This window comes from Rutidosis leptorrhynchoides, chromosome 9 (genome assembly GCF_046630445.1).
Source record: "Rutidosis leptorrhynchoides isolate AG116_Rl617_1_P2 chromosome 9, CSIRO_AGI_Rlap_v1, whole genome shotgun sequence".
In the NCBI taxonomy this organism is placed as follows: domain Eukaryota; kingdom Viridiplantae; phylum Streptophyta; class Magnoliopsida; order Asterales; family Asteraceae; genus Rutidosis; species Rutidosis leptorrhynchoides.
Window position 1 is genome coordinate 252,755,059 of NC_092341.1, and position 21,168 is coordinate 252,776,226.

General features: G+C 32.0%; 1 pseudogene; it reads left to right on the forward strand.

Annotated features, from left to right (window-relative positions):
- Positions 1–336: 336 nt before the first annotated feature.
- Positions 337–21,168, forward strand: part of LOC139866680 (lignin-forming anionic peroxidase-like) — an 84,352-nt pseudogene continuing 63,520 nt past the window's right edge.

Here is a 21,168-nt window from a genome sequence, read left to right on the forward strand (position 1 = left end):
GTCTTATAAAATATTATTAGCTTGTCACAAAAAAGTTAGTAATTCAACATTTTACTTTACACCTTTTAATAGAGTTAATTTTTATACTTTATTGACTTCGTGAAAAACTCAAACCCTTTCTTGCATGCCAGCTGATCAATCCATGCATCTATCTATCTATATATCCAAACCGAAGAATAAACAAAGTAAATATATGATTTATCAAACAAATACAACTAAATCTTATTAAACTATCAATCACGCGGTTTACAACTTACTATAAATTCCATCCACATATCCCTTTCTTTAAGATTCCATTTCACAATTCCTTCACATAATCTATTATTATCAAATCAAATGGCTTCCAAAAATACGTTTGCACCCATCTGCTTATTGCTACTTCTCATTGTTACCAACTATACACCATCTCAAGCTCAACTATCTACCACATTCTACGACGATACATGTTGATACGGTCTATTCGAGTCGACCGCTAACTCCTAGGATAAAGCCGATTCGAGATGGCGAGTCTCCAAAGAAAACAAGAGAGAAACATACTTTTGGATTAAACCAATCTTTCATTCATACCCTTTCATAAAAATAACCTACATATTTATACTACTGATACATGGATACTACGTCTAACATTACCTTCTAATAATAAGGAATACATGGGACAAACGTGTACGTGCAACGACTCTTAACTCACACGTACAACTTACTAAATGCTACTAATAACTACTCTAATTAATAAACAATAATAAAAATGTGACTAAGTGCTAAAGACACATGCATGAGCTTGCTGACTTTGAAACATGGGCATTTTGCAACTTCACATGACCACACGTACAACTAATACATGGACACACGTACAATATTGTATCCATGCTCGTATCAATACCCACCCGTTTGAAAATCAACCTTGTCCTCAAGGTTGAAATGTGCGTCAGCATCCATGGTGGTTTTGGGGATGGACATTCATAAGCTGCTTGAAAAGGTTGGATACAAATGCAAAGCATCCAAATCTTCCATGGTGGTTTTGGGAGTGGTCGTCCTCATCCATAAGAAGGTTGAAACGGTAGCATTCGGATGGCACTGTGGTGAATGATCAACTTGAAGAACATGGGGTAACCAAGAAACCCATAGACATCCTCCCAGGTTATTTCTCTCGGGTCACATCCTTGCCAAGAAACCCGAATACTTTGATGCTCTCGAGAATCAAAACTAGGTTGTAAAAGTGAAATGGTGGTCGGGATCGTGGTATGGACCATCATGTCGTTCTTGGAATTGGGTAGTAGCGGTGTAAAGGGAGGCATAATTTTAGGAGGGTCAGGGGTAAATGTTTGTGGGTGTATGGTGCCGGTCGGAATGTTGTCATCGAGGGTGATTATGGTGGAGTCGCTTGTGGACAAGGGGGGGGCTGGATGGTTTTTTGAATGGTAAGTTGTTTGGTCAGTGAGTCAATATGATTGGTGGTGGTTGAAGTATGGGCAGTGAGTTGATTAGATAGCTTGTCAAGTAGTCGGTTGGTGGTGGTTGTATTGTTGATCATAATATCCAACATAGTGTCGAATTTGGTGACGAACTCGTTCATTTTATCAACTAAAGTCTTAAGGGACTCACGTTGAGAGCACCATTGATACTGTGTATTCGAGTTGACCGCTAACTCCTAGGATAAAGCCGATTCGAGATGGCGAGTCTCCAAAGAAAACAAGAGAGAAACAGACTTTTGGATTAAACCAATCTTTCATTCATACCCTTTCATAAAAATAACCTACATATTTATACTACTGATACATGGATACTACGTCTAACATTACCTCCTAATAATAAGGAATACATGGGACAAACGTGTACGTGCAACAACTCTTATCTCCTTCACACGTACAACTTACTAAATGCTACTAATAACTACTCTAATTAATAAACAATAATAAAAACGTGACTAAGTGCTAAAGACACATGCATGAGCTTGCTGACTTTGAAACATGGGCATTTTGCAACTTCACATGACCACACGTACAACTAATACATGGACACACGTACAATATTGTATCCATGCTCGTATCACATGTCCCAATGCATTACGTACAATCAGGACCTCCATCGGAACAGCCATATCTCGTGAACGTCGCATGGTAGCTTCGTTACTTCGTCTTCACTAAGGATTTGTTTAAATGCCTCTTGAACGAATGATTGCTTCGTTCAGGTAATAACTAAGGATTTGTTTGAATGCCTCTTGAACGAATGATTCATTTGTAAACTCCGAATGACAAATATTAGTAGGGCTAGATGAAACCAAAATATGTGTTATTGAAAGTTGATATCCTCTTAGCATTAAGCACACATTCATTTTCTTTGAATAACCTTTTTAAAATATATACTCGTAGAAAACAATTATATCTTTTATTTATTCATGTAAATAGATGTTGATAATGCTAAAAATGAACATAAATTTCATAGCATTATCCTTCAAGAAACACAAGCTTTTAGTTGCAATTGTTCTATTTACAAGTGATAATCGTTTAAATAATAAAAGGTGAAGACACAAGACAGATTCGACGATTTGAAGACGCAAACTACCAAAAAGCTAAAAAGTACAAAGTACAATCCAAGTGGTTCAAATTATTGGTGAGAAACGTCTAAAAATTACAAGAGTACAAGCCGCAAAACGCAAAGTACAAGATATTAAATCGTACGAAAGGACGTTCGAAAATCCGGAACCGGGACATAAGCCGAGTATCAACGTGCGATGCAACGGACCTAAAATTACAAGTCAACTATCCACATGAATATAATATAATATAATATAATATAATATAATATAATATATATATATATATATATATATATATATATATATATATATATATATATATATATATATATATATATATATAATTATATAAAATTATATATATTATATATTTATATTTAAATGTGTCGGCAAAACAAGAAGACAAAGCATTGTGAGCTGTCCCAGGAGGCCATGCGATCGCATGGCCATGAAGAAGAAACTCCATGCGATCGCATGGAGTAAAATATCTGGCCAGGTCCTATAAATAGCAATCGAATTCAGACGAGAGGAGTACACCTTCATCAACTGATCTCTTACTCTCTCTCAATATATTTATATTTATATTTTATAATTATAATTATAATTTTAATATTAAGTTAATAATAATAAGGTTATAGTGGCGAATGTTTTAAGTTTGTAAGTCGAAATTCTGTCAGTGTAACACTACGTGATTAATACTCATTGTAAGTTATGTTCAACCTTTTTAAATTAATGTCTCGTAGCTAAGTTATTTTTATGTTTATTTAAGCCGAAGTAATCGTGATGTTGGACTAAATATTAAGACGGGGTTATTGGGCTTTGGACCATAATTGGGGTTTGGACAAAAGACCGACACTTGTGAAAATTGGACTATGGCTATTAATGGGCTTTATATTTGTTTAACTGAATGATAGTCGTTACTTTAATATAGAGATTTACAATTTGAGGTAATTATAAATAACCACATACACTCGATCGGACACGATGGGCGGGATATTTATAAATACTAATAATCGTTCATTTGACCAGACACGGTGATAGATTAATAGTCAATGGACTCATTAAAATAGGGGTGGATTACATACAAGGACACTTGGTGTAATTGTTAATAAAGTATTAAAACCTTGGATTGCACACAGTCGATAACCTGGTGTAATCATTAACAATGTATTAAAACCTTATTACAGTTTAAGTCCCCAATTAGTTGGAATATTTGACTTCGGGTATAAGGGTAATTTGACGAGGACACTCGCACTTTATATTTATGACCGATGGACTGTTATGGACAAAAACCAGATGGACATATCGAATAATCCAGGATAAAGGAAAATTAACCCATGGTAATAAATTAAAATCAACATGTCGAACATCATGATTACGGAAGTTTAAATAAGCATAATTTCTTTATTTTATATCTCATCGCACTTTTATTTATCGAAATTTTATATTTCGTACTTTAAATTATTGCACTTTTAATTATCGCACTTTTAATTATCGCACTTTTATTTATCGTCATTTACTTTACGCTTTAAATTAAGTTATATTTATATTTAATATTTTACATTAGGTTTTAATTGTGACTTAAGACATAAAATTGATAAACCGGTCACTAAACGGTAAAAACCACTCTTTATAATAATAATAGTACTACTTATATATATATATATATATATATATATATATATATATATATATATATATATATATATATATATATATATATATATATATATATATATATATATATATATATATATACACACACAAATATAGTTTAAAGTCTATATATAGCGTTAAACTCAGCTAGCTCCCTGTGGAACGAACCGGACTTACTAAAAACTACACTACTCAACGATTAGGCACACTGCCTATATAAGTGTTGTAGCAAAGTTTAGGTATATCCATTCAATAAATAAATAAATAACTTGTGTAAATTGTATCGTATTTAATACTATTTCGTAGTAAAATTAATAGTATTACGTACTACACCTCTCACACATCAAGTATTTTTGGCGCCGCTGCCGGGGAACTCAACAACGCCAAAAGCGAAACGCTATAAAAAATATATTTAGTTTTTAATCTATTTTTGTAAAAATATAAGAATTTTTAAACATAAAAATATTAAAATATTAAAAAAGTATATATATATATATATATATATATATATATATATATATATATATATATATATATATATATATATATATATATATCTATTTAAGTGTTTAAATAAAAAGAAAATATATTTTTTTATATAAAGTATAAAAGTATTTTTTTATTTCTTAAAATATAAGATTATAAATATTACTTATATTAATTTGGTAAAGATTATAAAGTAAAAAGTAAAAAAAAAAATTACACAAGGTGAACCTGCAAAATCTGAGCCTGCATCTTATCTGAATCTGCAAGCCATATGATCGCATGGCTGCAGTGTAGAAAACTCATTTGTTCGCATGAGGTAAACTGACAGGGTCTGAACCTCGTACAGTAGGATTAGGGTTACGGTTTTTATTATTATTATTAATTAATTAGATTAGGGTTTTATTTAAATATTAATTAGTTTAAGTTTTGTTTAATTTAAGTGTTAATTAGTTTTATTAATATATAAATTAATACTTTTATAAAATAATAATATAAAAATAATATTTTTATAAAATAAGTAATTTTATCATTTTTTGTCTCTTTTTATAAATTGTATATTTTGATCTTTTAATTTGTAATTTGTATTTTTATCGCTCGTAATTAGTTTTAAACTTAGTTGTTACCATAATTATTTTTATTTCTAGATTTTTAGGCTTTGCCGTAGAATCCCTTAAGTGCTTTTCCTTTAGATTAAGATTTAGACGCTTTAGAATTTTACGACGTCACTTATCGCTTTAATATTTAATAGATTTTAGTGCTTATTAAGTTATTGTCATTTTGGATATATAATTCCTTTTAAACTTTAATACCTTTAGACGCAACTTTTAATATTTAGTTTTTTAGACTTTTAAGTTTCGACGCTTTACTTTCTTATTATTATTTTTCGACCTTTTATTTTTCGACGTTTTTTTACGCACTCTTTTTCTTCCTATTATTTCTCGACGCTCTAGTTTTTAGGACATAGATTTTTATTATCTTCAAAATTTTGACGAAAAATTATTTTAAGCGGTTAAATTAATAGACATCCAAAATTCTCTGGTTCGTATTAATAGTTGGATTTGTTAGTGGCGAGTTGTGGGCTTCCGATTTAAAGGGTCCTGGCTACCTGATGCATCTATTAGCTATTCGAAACGTGGGGAAAATTAGAAAAGTCTAAAAATTTGATAACTTATATAATTTTTTATTTTTATAACTAATAGGATATTCTGTGAATGCACTGAGCAAAACGTTCAACACCTTTCATACGTTCACCACCTGTAACTCGATCAAGACATCTAACCAATATCGTCGCTGTTGATTTTTCTTTAGAATCATCATCTAGTCGACCAAGTACTCCAATTCAAATTTCCGATAATCCATTTTTTGAACCCGACCTCACAATTGAGAACCCGGAGGATATTCAAGGACAATTCAGAGATCCTGAACCACTAATCATTCCTCCTGAATCACAAATTACTCAACCAGAGATTGTCGAGGAAGAAACCATTAAACCAGAATCCTCTAGTGATTCAGACTTAACAAATTCAATCATGCAAAATTCGGAACCTCTAAGTATGGAAGATCGAATGAGAGCTACACGCACTGGCCAAGGTCATGCAATTACTCAACCAGACATTAATGCGCCAGATTACAAAATCAAAGGACAAATCCTACACATGGTAACTAATCAATGCCAATTTAGTGGTACGCCAAAAGAAGATCCAAACGAACATCTTCGAACCTTTAATAGGATCTGTACTCTATTTAAAATCAGAGAAGTTGAGGATGAACAGATCTATCTCATGTTATTTCTCTGGATTTTAAAGAGAGAAGCCAAAGATTGGTTAGAATCGTTACCTGAAGGGGCGATTGATACATGGGATGTTTTAGTTGAGAAATTTCTTAAAAGATTCTTTCCGGCATCTAAAGCCGTGAGACTTCAAGGAGAAATTGTTACTTTCACGCATAAGCCAAATGAAACTTTATATGAGGCGTGGACAAGATTTGGAAAGTTGTTGAGAGGATGTCTTCAACATGGTTTAGACACTTATCAAATAGTACAAATATTTTACCAAGGATGCGACATTACTACACGAAAAGACATCGACATAGCAGCTGGTGGTTCTGTTATGAAGAAAACCGCAACTGAAGCTTACAAAATTATTGATAACACAGCCTCCCACTCACATGAGTGGCATCAAGAAAAAGACATCGTTAGATCATCTAAAGCGGCTAGAGCCGATTCTAGCCATGACTTTGATTCCATTTCCGCAAAGTTAGATGCTTTCGAAAGACGAATGGAAAAGATGACTAAAGATATTCACGCAATACGAATTAGTTGTGAGCAGTGTGGAGGAACACATTTGACAAAAGATTGTCTTAGTATTGAACAAACAATAGAACAAAGAGAGAATGTTTCATACATGAACCAAAGGCCTGGAATAATTATCAGAATAATTATCAACCGCCAAGACCAAACTCCAATCAAAATCAGAATTATAACCGAAATGTTCCATACAACAACCAACAAGGACCTAGCAATCAACAAGTATCTAATAATACTTACAATCAGCAAAGACCTATTTTTCCAAATAAACCACCACAAACCGATGATAAAAAGCCAAATTTAGAAGATATGATGTCGAAGCTAGTTGAATCTCAAACGCAGTTTTTCACATCTCAGAAACAAACTAATGAACAAAATGTTCAAGCATTTAGAAATCAACAAGCTTCTATCCAAAATCTGGAACAAGAAGTAAGTAACCTAGCAAGGTTGATAGGTGAAAGAAAACTGGGGAGTCTACCAAGCAATACAAATGCTAACCCCCGAAATGAAACAGCTAAAGCCATTACCACGAGAAGTGGTATTACACTTAAACCACCTGAAATACCTGTAATTTCTGATGACTCTATTCCTACTCCACAAGCACCACAGCCTGAGCAAGAAAAGGAAACAAAATCGGTAGTTGAAAAGGTTAATGAAGATAACACAGTTAAGGTGAAACCTTATGTTAAACCATACCAACCACCACTTCCTTAACCGAGTAAAATGAGAAAAGAAAGACTTGAAGTGGAGCAATCCAAATTCTTGGATATGTTTAAACAAATAAATGTCAATCTTCCTTTCATTGATGTGATTTCAGAAATGCCAAGATATGCTAAATTCTTGAAAGATCTAATCACAAATAGAAGAAAAATGGACTCCCATCTATTACAATGAATGCTAATTGTTCTGCAGTGCTATTGAATAAACTACCAGAAAAATTATCAGATCCAGGAAGTTTCACAATTCCATGTTTTCTGGGTGGTCTTAATTCAATAGAAGCATTGGCAGACTTAGGTGCTAGTATAAATTTAATGCCATATTCATTATACGCTAAACTAGACCTTGGAGAATTGAAACCAACACGAATAAGCATACAACTAGCCGATCGATCAGTAAAATATCCTAGAGGGATAATGGAGAACATGCTAGTTAAAGTTGGTACTTTAGTATTTCCAGTAGACTTTGTTATTCTGGACATGGAAGAAGATTCTCGAGTTCCTCTTATATTACGAAGACCATTCTTAAACACGGCTAAAGCAATAATAGACGTGTTTGGTAAGAAACTGACCCTAAGTATAGAGGATGACAGTGTTACCTTTTCTGTTGATAGAGCCATGCAACAACCGCAATCTGCAGATGATACATGTTATTATATTCAAACTATAGATTCACATGCAGAATTGTTACAAGAATTTCCAGAATTACAAGGAACAGGAGAATGTTCTTTAAGAGAAGGAACTTAACCAATTGATGAAGTTAAAATGTTAGCTACACTCATGGCTAATGATTACGAACCAACAACAGGAGAACTTCAAATGCTAAAAGAGGAAGACAGATATCGATACAAATCATCGATAGAAGAACCACCGATATTAGAGTTAAAGCCACTTCCAAACCATTTGGAATACGCTCATTTACATGGTGAATCTGAATTACCTGTAATAATATCGTCTTCTCTTACGAAAAATGAAAAATCTCAACTCATTTATGTGCTAAAAGCTCATAAACCAGCTATTGCATGGAAGATTCATGACATTAAAGGCATAAGTCCTTCGTATTGCACACATAAAATCCTTATGGAAGAAGGTCATAAAACATATGTGCAACGCCAACGAAGACTAAATCCTAATATGCAAGATGTTGTTAAGAAAGAAATTATTAAACTGCTCGATGCAAGTTTAATTTATCCAATCTCTGATAGTCCATGGGTAAGCCCAGTTCAATGTGTACCTAAGAAGGGTGGCATGACTGTCATCACAAATGAAAAAGATGAGCTTATTCCTACTAGGACTGTAACGAGATGGCGTGTTTGTATTGATTATAGAAAATTAAATGACGCCACCAGAAAAGATCACTTTCCCTTACCATTCATTGATCAAATGTTGGAAAGGTTAGCTGTGAACAGTTACTATTGTTTTCTTGATGGTTTCTTCGGATACTTTTAAATTCCAATCGTACCCGAGGACTAAGAGAAAACCACGTTCACGTGCCCTTATGGTACTTTTTCTTACAAACGCTTGCCATTTGGACTATGCAATGCCCCTGCAACGTTTCAAAGGTGCATGATGGCGATTTTTCATGACATGATAGAAGAATGCATGGAAGTTTTCAGGTATGACTTTTTTCAGTCTTTGGTGATACTTTTGAAACATGTCTAGTTAATCTTGAACGAATTCTTAATAGATGCGAGCAATCAAATCTAGTACTTAATTGGGAAAAATGTCATTTCATGGTTAAATAAGGCATCGTTCTTGGTCATAAAATTTCAAAGAAAGGAATTGAAGTGGATAGAGCTAAAGTAGATGTAATTGCTAAACCTCCACATCCCACCAATGTTAGAGGAGTTAGGAGTTTTCTAGGGCATGTCAGTTTTTACCGACGTTTCATAAAAGATTTTTCTAAAATTGTCACTCCTATGAATACTCTTAGAAAAAGATGCTCCATTCATATTTTCGGATGAATGCATTAAATCTTTTAGTATTCTTAAAGAAAAACTCACTAATGCGTCGATCATGATAACTCCAAATTGAAATCTACCATTTGAACTCATGTGCGATGCAAGTGATTTTGCAATGGGAGCCGTTTTAGGACAAAGGATTGAAAAACGATTTCAACATATTTATTTCACTAGTAAGACGTTACAAGGAGCACAAACGAATTATACAACTACTGAAAAAGAACTCCTTGCTATTGTCTTTGCTTTTGACAAATTTTGTTCATATCTCGTTCTAGCTAAAACGGTGGTCTATACCGACCAATCTGCTCTTAGATACCTATTTTCAAAACAAGATGCCAAACCATGATTAATCTGTTGGATCTTACTCTTACAAGAGTTCGGTATTGAAATCCGAGACAAAAAGGGAGCAGAAAATCTCACCGCTGATCATCTTTCTCGTCTTGAAAGTCCTGAATTAGAAGTTCTAAATGAATCTGCTATACAAGATAACTTTCCTGATGAATATCTTTTGAAGATCGATTATAATGAAATTCCATGGTTTGTGGACTATGGAAACTACTTAGTATGTGGATTCCTTGAAAAATGGTTGTCGTACCAAAAACGAAAGAAATTCTTTAGTGATATAAAACACTATTTCTGGGAAGATCCGCATTTATTCAAAAGTTGTCCCGATGGAATAATACGCTGATGTGTATTCGGAGATGAAGCTAGTCAAATCTTAAACCATTGTCACACAAGACCAACAGGAGGGCATTATGGGCCTCAACTCACAGCAAGAAAAGTCTACGACGCTGGGTTCTATTGGCCTACAATTTTCAAAGACGCACACCTTCTTTGTAAATCCTGTGATGCTTGTCAAAGGGCCGGAAAAATAAGTCAATGTGATGAAATGCCACAAAATGTCATTCAAGTATGTGAAGTATTTGATGTTTGGGGTATTGACTTTATGGGTCCATTTCCAAAATCTCATAATAATCTCTACATTCTCGTAGCCATTGATTATGTATCTAAATGGGCGGAAGCACAAGCTCTCCCAACTAACGATGCACGAGTTGTAGTCAACTTCTTAAAACGTATTTTTGTTAGGTTCAGAACACCGAAAGCTTTAATGAGTGATTGGGGTACTCATTTTTGTAATAATCAACTTGAGAAAGTTCTCAAAAGATATGGAGTAACTCATAAAATCTCCACTGCTTATCATCCACAAACAAGTGGACAAGTTGAAAATACCAACCGAGCTTTAAAATGTATTCTAGAGAAAATCGTAGGATCGAATCCAAAGGAATGGTCCATGAAATTGGAGGATGCACTCTGGGCCTTTAGAACAGACTACAAAACTCCAATTGGCACCACACCTTTTAAACTCGTTTACGGAAAAGCATGTCACCTTCCAGTAGAAATTGAGCACAAAGCATTTTGGGCTTTGAAGACATGTAATCTTGATTTACATGAAGTCGGACGTCTACGGTTAAGTCAATTAAACGAATTAGAAGAAATTAAGACATGATGCATATGAAAATTCGTTAATCTATAAGGAAAGAACGAAGAAATGGCATGATAAAAGAATCAGAAGTTCAAAAGAATTCAAGGAAGGAGACAGAGTTCTTCTTTTCAATTCACGATTCAAGCTATTTCCTGGAAAACTGAAATCAAGATGGTCTGGACCATTCATAGTCAAAAGAGTTTTCCCATACGGAACAGTAGAGTTAATAAATTCAAATGGGATTGAATTTAAGGTTAATGGTTACAGAGTTAAACATTACATAGATAATCCAATGGAAGTTAAAAATGAAGTTAATCACAATTTCGACACCACAGCTAACTAAGTGTGGGAAGATTCGAATCTTTTAAGGGTAATATGAATTTCTGTTAGTGTTAGATGTTCTGTTTTTGTGTAGTTTTCAAAAATGGAATCCGAATGGTCTTTCCCTAGCAGACCCTAAAGAACTAGTCTTCTCCCTCCATTCTGAATTTTTATTTCTTTTAGGTTTTACGAGATGAAGAATTCCTTTGATTTGAACCATGGTCTACTATTACATGCTATGATTACTAAACGTAATAATAACATCTTCCCAGTGAACTGGTATCATTCATAAGAGGAAAAATGGACGAAGTAAGGAAAGAACTCAGGAAAGATCATCATAAGACACATTTTGGCAAAGGAAAATCAAAATCCGCAACAAAAAAAGAGCACGACACCTTGAAAGATGTCATAAATGTGTAAAATGGTCACACGAAGGCAAATGTTCGAACAATCAAACACATTCCAATTCTGAATTCGTTACTCTATGCATAGAAGGACCATTCATATGTTTAGAAGAAAAGTTATTGAAAAATCGAGGTTACGCCTATGTAGCTATGGAAAACCAAATCGAACGACTCTCCTATGAGTCGACTAAAGCAGGTCTCTGAGAATTCTTTCTCACAGGTAAGTATGTACAGTTTTTATTTGTTTTTATTTATTGCTTTTAACCTTTTGATAATAAACGCTGAATCGTTCGCTATAAAGTATTAAATTGATATTCAATAAAATTAGGTATGCGAAACCGAAATTATTGATATCATACAAAAATTTAATTCATCACTGCGAAATTTACCGTTTATTCATATGGTATAAATATCTTTAATCAATCAATTCAAAATATTTCAGAAATTCGTCAGGAGTAAAACTAGGTAATATAACCGAAATTACTTTACCCAAAAGAGAGACGTATATTTTTGTAAATATTTGATTGATTAAAGTGGGATTAAAGACCAAAAAGATTTTTACTTTATTTTTACCCTGTTTTTAAAATTAATATATAATTATATTATTTTTAAATATAAGTTTGTAAAATTAATGTATATAAATATTAATAATATTTATATGAAATTTTAATATTCATTTTAAATTTAAGTTTGGTGTGAATTTAAAAACAAAAATGTACTTTATTTTATTAATTTGAAAATATGATTTTTAAAATTCGTCGTGAGTTGAAGACTAGGTCGTTGAACCGAAATTGCTTTACCCGAGGGCGGGACGAGAAATTTTATTATCATTATTTTTAATCTTATTGATTTAAAGTATGCCAAAAACATTTAAAAAATACCCAAAAATCTTTGCTTTTAAAACAATCGCTTTAAAATGACAAATTTTAAAATTTTGTCGATGGACGAACTAGGTCAACGTACCGAAACGCCCTCATTCTAAAAAGAAACAAAATTTTAAAATTAATTAATTATTTGTTTTATAAGCAAAGGTTTCATTAAAAAAAAAAAAAAAAAAAAAAACACCCAATGCGATCACATGGGGATTGCAAGGGAAACCCATGCGATCGCATGGGCACCCAGATCTGCTCATATAGATAAAATGCACGAGCTGCTCTCTGTCTCATAACACCCACACACACAAATACGAAAACACTCTCAAAAACACCCCTAAAATCATCATTTTTTTCATCAAAATTCACCAAATTTGTCACTACAATCCGCTATAATCATGCCTTTCTTCAGATGGGGAAGCAAAAAGGTAGAAATTTCACCCCTAAACTCCTAAATTTCCTAATTTTTGTGATAATTATAATTAATTGTCCTAATTTAATTTTGATGATTTCTAGCTTAATTAGAGTTAAATTGTTGGTATATTATGCTTGCATAACCTAGATTGATGCTATTTGTCATGATTTGAAGCCTTAAACTTCAAATTTTTTAGAAATCTAGGGTTTGTGTTCTTGAGCAATTTGGGGCTTTTTGATATAAACAGGTTATGGCCGATTTTTGTTATGAATTATTGCTATATTAAGTAGTGTAACATGTTTAGGTAGCTAAATGACCCAAACTTTGATCCTAAACATCATTTTTGAGCATCAAAATGGGCTTTTTAAGTCTAAAATTCATGAACTTTATTAAATTGATGTAAATACCATTTGAAACTTGTTTAATTGCTAGTAATGGTTATTTTAACATGTTATTTGAGTTGAATGCTTATGAACTTTGTATACCTTTTCATATATACTTATTTGAAAAATTGTAGAATTGATAAAAATTTGAAAATAAGTATAAGTTTAATATGGATTAAACATGTTATTGTAATTGTTTTAATTTGTTATTTTGCTAACACTAATGCATATTTGGATGCATAAATTTTGTGTTTAATGTGTTTTGTAGAGAAATACAGATACGGACGGTGCATCATCGTCTAGACAACATGAACAAGAACCTGATCAAGAACCACAACCGGAACCACAACCTGAACAACAACAACATAATGATCAACACATGCTATATTATGAGGCGGAACCACTGTTTTACACTCATTATCGTCAATTTCAGCCTCACCCGAGGATTATGCACCCACTTATCGATGACCAACAGTTACATCCCAACCTAAGATTCGATCGTTGTTGGATAGAGTACCCGAAATTTCAAAAGAACATGCACATTCTTTACCACAAAAATATTGAAATGCCTCGGGTAATCGATTGGGAGCCTTTGGAAGCGGTTCACCTAGCCGAACTGGTTAGGGATTTACTAGTCCAGAGTTATGGTAGCTCTACATTTAACGATTGGATCCACTTATTTACTACACGTAGAACTATATATAGAGAATAGTGTGTTGAATTGCTTAGCACTATAGAGTTAAATAATGAAGTTACTATGATAGGAGATAAAAGTTTTATTAGATTTCTTTTAGGAGGTACAATGTACAGAATGTCCATGTTGGACATGGCTAGAGCTTTATTAATCTACACCCCCGCTGAGATTATTACACCTGATTGTAATAGTTTAATTACTGAAGGTGAAAGAGTAGATAGGAATTTTGAAGCTAACGCCATATGGAGGCGTATGTCAAGATTTAGGGAATTTACGCGGGGTGGAAGACACTCCTACTTAGATATTGATAGAGCAGAGCTCTGGATAATTCATAGATTCTTAGCGAACTCGATTACACAACGGGGTAGAAACAAAGAGAAAATGACCCTAAATGATCTATTCTATCTTAAGTGTATTCGAGTCCCGAGGAGCTTTGTTAACATTCCTTATTGCGTAGGCCACTATTTATCTAAAGTGGTTGTGGGTATGCAAGCAGGAAGTATTATAGGGGGAGGTATTTTTGTTACTCTCATTGGAGAGTACTTAGGTATAGATAAAGAGCATGGGGGTCCGATGATAGAGATTGAGGAACAAGCCGAGAGCATAGGCTTGCAGGTTTATCAGGGTGCAAAGGTACTAAAACGGAGGCATAATATGCCAATACCATATCAGGGCACCCATCCACAGGTAGAGAGGGATTCGGATGAGGAGATGGAGGAAGCAGATGACATTAGGGATGTCATTAGGGATAGTTATACTGATGTCTTCCAGCATATAGATGAGGTGGAAATGAATAATTAGGCTAGGCATCATCAGTATGAGCAGTGGAGAACCGCGAATGAGTATGAGCAATTCAGGCGACGCCAACACAATAGCTGGCAAGTTCATCAGCACCAAATCATGAGCCAACTATCATATCAGGTACCACATAACTACATCCCGACTCGACCTGCTTACTATCCACCACATCAGCCTGACATGCGACCACCCTTTGACCTGTACGACCCCAATCAAGCCTACCAGGACACCTATCACCAACCATGGAACCCGAGCGATGATATGAACATTTAACATTTTGATACTTTTATGTAATGTTTAACATTTTTTTTATTTTGTACTAATATTTCATTTTTGTAATTTGAAAGTGGGATATTAAGTCCCATTTCAAAATACCATGCATGTTTATATTTGTATTGTATGTATTTTATCTCATGTACACAACAGGGTAAAACAGCGCATTTTCAAAGACTGGCATTAAGTTCAGCAAAAGCAACTAATTTTGACGACAAGATGCAAAATAAATGTGATATACAAACTGCAGGAATAAACAAATGATGTGCACCATTTATCATTCAAACAAACAACAATATGTTTGGAAACTTTGGTAAAATTTAATCATTTTTCTACGCTAATCACCCTTAATAATTTAAATTGTTACTGATTTCTTGTAAATGAGGGAATTTCAAGATCTTAAGTGTGGGAAGGGATTAAATTTTTTCGGTTTTAAAAAAAAAATTTGACTTATACAGTTGGTTTAATAGCCACCGTTAAACTTTACTAGTAATGCAGTAGTTGTATTAGAATCTAGTGCTCTCTGATAATAAAGAACAGTCCTAGTCTTATATACTGACTACCCACTTCTAGTAAAAATTCTTAAAAATTTTCAAATAAATGAATTCAAAATCTCGTTTATACATATTTATGAACGATAAAACTAGGTGTTAACACCGAAATTATTGTTACCTCGAAAAGGACATAAATTGAGAAACAACCCAAAATGCTTGAATTCATTTAAAATGGAATAGAAGAGAATAAAAAGGCAAAGAAAGAAATATAAAAGCCAAGTGTGGAAAAAATTTACCAAGTTATTTAAATCATATATCACATATTTTTGTACAAATAATTGAAGGTACTTTTGTTTTGGACGATTTTAATCAGTTTTACCTGATTTCTTATAATATATTTGAAAGAAATGTGCCACTTGATTTAAAAGGAAGTAAAGTCTTCCGAGAAAAAGACACGCGCTTCTTGATTTAGGTCAGGAAGTTGTCGTCCAGACCAGTTGTAGAGTCTACGAAAATCCTTGAAAAGTTTTCTCGAAAATCAGCTGGAAATCCACGGACCTCAGCATTAAACAGGGTCGCCATGTGGTTAGACTTATCCTAACCATGAGAGGATCTGTCTCGTACAATGGGGGGGCACCGTGAAAATTAGCTTATAAGACTAATGAATCAGATCCCCAGAAAGGATAATCTCCTTAAAAGATCAAAAATCAGCATTTAAGCCTGATATTACTCAATCCTTGAGATTGAGCTTAAAGATTGAGAATTCAAACTCATGAAATTCGATGATATCTAAACTCGAGCTTGAACGAGAAAATATTTTGATCAAATTACAAACCGATTTGTTTTCTGAAAACCCATTTTCAATGTGTTCATTACCATTGAACGTAAAATCCTAGGAATTCACCTGGAATTCATTAGGTCACCTGAACCAAATCGGGTGTCAACTGTAAGAAAGGTGGTTGTATAGCATGGTCGAAGACAGGACCTTGTGCCAGACCGAAAAACTATAGGGTGATCTTTACTATTGCTCCTACAAAGGATAGTAATTGCATCCGACACGATATAGACCATAATCAAAAGCATGTCATTAGACATTGCCTTAACAGTTGCTTGTTCAACGCTTTCCTTTACAACCAGATGGTAGTTTACCGAAAGGAAATATACGGAGCAAGTATACTGGACGTGTTGCTTTTTCAATACAAGGTTAGCAAGTGGGTGACACAAAACTGCAAGTTTTGAGCTAAAATTTTCAAATCTGAAACCCACAAAACCCACAAAAATATTTTGCAAACACCGGTGAAGGGTTATTCCGAAAAACTTATCTAGGGTAAAAGCTAGATTGAATTTTCAAAAGATCAAATGTTTTCATAAAGATCCAATTTCCTAAAGGATCTAAATTTTTATAGTCATGTGGGACTGTAAACCACATCGTTACCATCATTGTTCATACCGCCGTATTAAAATCACTGATGTACAAAGTGTGAAGAATAAAGAAGTGATTCTAGTAAAGTTTTTATTCAAGTTCTATATTGCTTAAGGACAAGCAACGCTCAAGTGTGGGAATATTTGATAATGCTAAAAACGAACATATATTTCATAGCATTATCCTTCAAGAAAGACAAGCTTTTAGTTGCAATTGTTCTATTTACAAGTGATATTCATTTAAATAATAAAAGGTGAAGACAAAAGACAGATTCGACGATTTGAAGACGCAAACGATCAAAAAGCTAAAAAGTACAAAGTACAATCTAAGTGGTTCAAATTATTGGTGAGAAACGTCTAAAAATTACAAGAGTACATTTCGCAAAACGCAAAGTTCAAGATATTAAATCGTGCGAAAGGACGTTAAAAAATCCGGAACCGGGACATAAGCCGAGTGTCAACGCGCGATGCAACGGACCTAAAATTACAAGTCAACTATCCACATGAATATAATAATATATATATATATATATTTATATAAAACTATATATATATTATATATTTATATTTAAATGTGTCGGCAAAACAAGAAGACAAAGCATTATGAGCTGTCCCAGGAGGCCATGCGATCGCATGGCCATGAAGAAGAAACTCCATGCGATCGCATGGAGTAAAATATCTGGCCAGGTCCTATAAATAGCAATCGAATTCGGACGAGAGAAGTACACCTTCATCAACTGATCTCTTACTCTCTCTCTCTCTCTCAATATATTTATATTTATATTTTATAATTATAATTTTAATATTAAGTTAACAATAATAAGGTTATAGTGGCGAATGTTTTAAGTTTGTAAGTCAAAATTTTGTCCGTGTAACACTACGCGATTAATACTCATTGTAAGTTATGTTCAACCTTTTTAAATTAATGACTCGTAGCTAAGTTATTATTATATTTATTTAAGCTGAAGTAATCGTGATGTTAGACTAAATATTAAGACGGGGTTATTGGGCTTTGGACCATAATTGGGGTTTGGACAAAAGACCCACACTTGTGGAAATTGGACTATGGGCTATTAATGGGCTTTATATTTGTTTAACTGAATGATAGTTCGCTAATTTAATATAGAGATTTACAATTTAAGGTAATTATAAATAACCACATACACTCGATCGGACACAATGGGTGGGATATTTATAAATACTAATAATCGTTCATTTGACCGGACACGGAGATGGATTAATAGTCAATGGACTAATTAAAACAGGGGTGGATTACATACAAGGACACTTGGTGTAATTGTTAATAAAGTATTAAAATCTTGGATTGCACACAGTCGATAACCTGGTGTAATCATTAACAATGTATTAAAACCTTATTACAGTTTAAGTCCCCAATTAGTTGGAATATTTAACTTCGGGTATAAGGGTAATTTGACGAGGACACTCGCACTTTATATTTATGACCGATGGACAGTTATGGACAAAAACCAGATGGACATATCGAATAATCCAGGATAAAGGACAATTAACCCATGGTAATAAATTAAAATCAACATGTCGAACATCATGATTACGGAAGTTTAAATAAGCATAATTTCTTTATTTTATATCTCATCGCACTTTTATTAATCGAAATTTTATTTTTTGTACTTTAAATTATCGCACTTTTATTTATCGTCATTTACTTTACGTTTAAATTAAGTTATATTTATATTTAATATTTTACATTAGGTTTTAATTGTGACTTAAGACATAAAATCGACAAACCGGTCACTAAACGGTAAAAACCCCCCTTTATAATAATAATAATACTACTTATATATATATATATATATATATATATATATATATATATATATATATATATATATATATATATATATATATATATATATATATATATATATATATATATATACAAATATAGTTTAAAGTATATATATAGCGTTAAACTCAGCTAGCTCCCTGTAGAACGAACCGGACTTACTAAAAACTACACTACTCTACGATTAGGTACACTGCCTATAAGTGTTGTAGCAAGGTTTAGGTATATCCATTCAATAAATAAATAAATAACTTGTGTAAATTGTATCGTATTTAATAGTATTTCGTAGTAAAATTAATAGTATTACGTACTACACCTCGCACACATCAGATGTTAACACGTTAATTTTTAATAAAACAAGTCATCATCATTTTAACGAGGTTGAATAAGAACCTTTAAATTAATTAGATTAAAAACGATTCAGCGCTTAATCATTTATATTTTATCAAATATAACTCATCCATATATAACATCTGCATATATAGTTAGTTTTCATTTGATTTGAATATATCGTACGTAACATTTTTGAACATGTTATGCAGGGTTGTAATGCGTCAATCTTAATAGATGATGGTCCTTCAATAGTAAGTGAAAAGAGTGCATTTTGTGACGACCCGGAAATTTCCGATCAAAATTAAAAACTTTATTCTTATATGAAATCAACACGATAAGCAAAGTCTGTAATATTGAGTCTTAAAATTTCTGAACTATTTAGATGGATTCATTTGACCTTTGACTATTAACGACAATTCACGAACAATAGTTTGTAAACTGTATATATATATATATATATATATATAATGTAAGTATAAATAATAATCTGAAATTTATAAAGATAAATCTTTATAATTGAATATGTAAAGTAAAATACAAGTTAATAAAATGATTATTAAAGATAAAACTATATATAAGTGTATATGATATTTGAAAATAATTAACAAGATGTATTTCAGAATGTAAATATAAAAGTTTAACTATTACAAGTAATTTAAAATGAATTTAAATAAATATGATTCTATGTATATATATATATATATATATATATATATATATATATATATATATATATATATATATATATATATATATATATATATATATATATATGGTGTAAATAATTAATTATATACTTTACAAATAGTAAACATTACATAAGTAGTAAGTTGTAAAATTTATATATTAAATGTAATTACAAACTTAATTATAGCTAGTATATCATTATTATTATTAACATTAAAAATACCAGTACTATTAATATCATTAAATTATAAAATGAAATTTCATACATTTGATTTGTTATATCATTAATAGCATTATTATTATCATAATTAGTAGTAAGATTACAACTTTAGTTGTTATTAATGGATATTTATTATTATTATTAACTTTATCAATATTAGTATTATTAATTTCATTAATATTATTATAGTTATTATTATTAGAAAATAATACAATTTATTATTAATATCATTACTAATAGTAATATTAACACATTTGTTATCATTATTTTTAATTAAACTCAATAAAAATCATTACTACTGATATCATTATAGTATTATTACTTTTATTATTATTATTATTATTATTAATATTAGTAATATAGAATATTATTAATATAATTATAACTATTAATTAATTAATTAATTAAATCATACATATATGTAATAAAACCCTGAATCAGTGCACGTACCTTTCTACTGTAAATAAATTTTGTTCTTGTCTCTAACTTTGTTACAGAATCGAATAAAATCACAGAATCAAACAAATCAGTTAACAATCGTATTCAAGTTTTATTTTTATTTATTTATTTTTTTCTGTCCTAGTGTCTGATTAATTTAAAATCCATTATATAATAAATCAATTCTTGTGTTAGGTTAATCATACAACCTTCTTTCATCGACTAACAGCTATACATTACCCTTAGCATCCATAAATCAATCGAATTTAAATGGATAAACCAAGAACAACCACCGGTGCCTCTATTCTTGAACTTTTTGTCAAAAACCTCGAATCCAAATAAAATCTTAAAATGTAATAATGCAGTTGTCCTAGTAATCTCCAATTCAAACTACCTGTAAAGTTCCAAACATCAATTTTTACTATCGAAATCAAATTCGTGAGTCA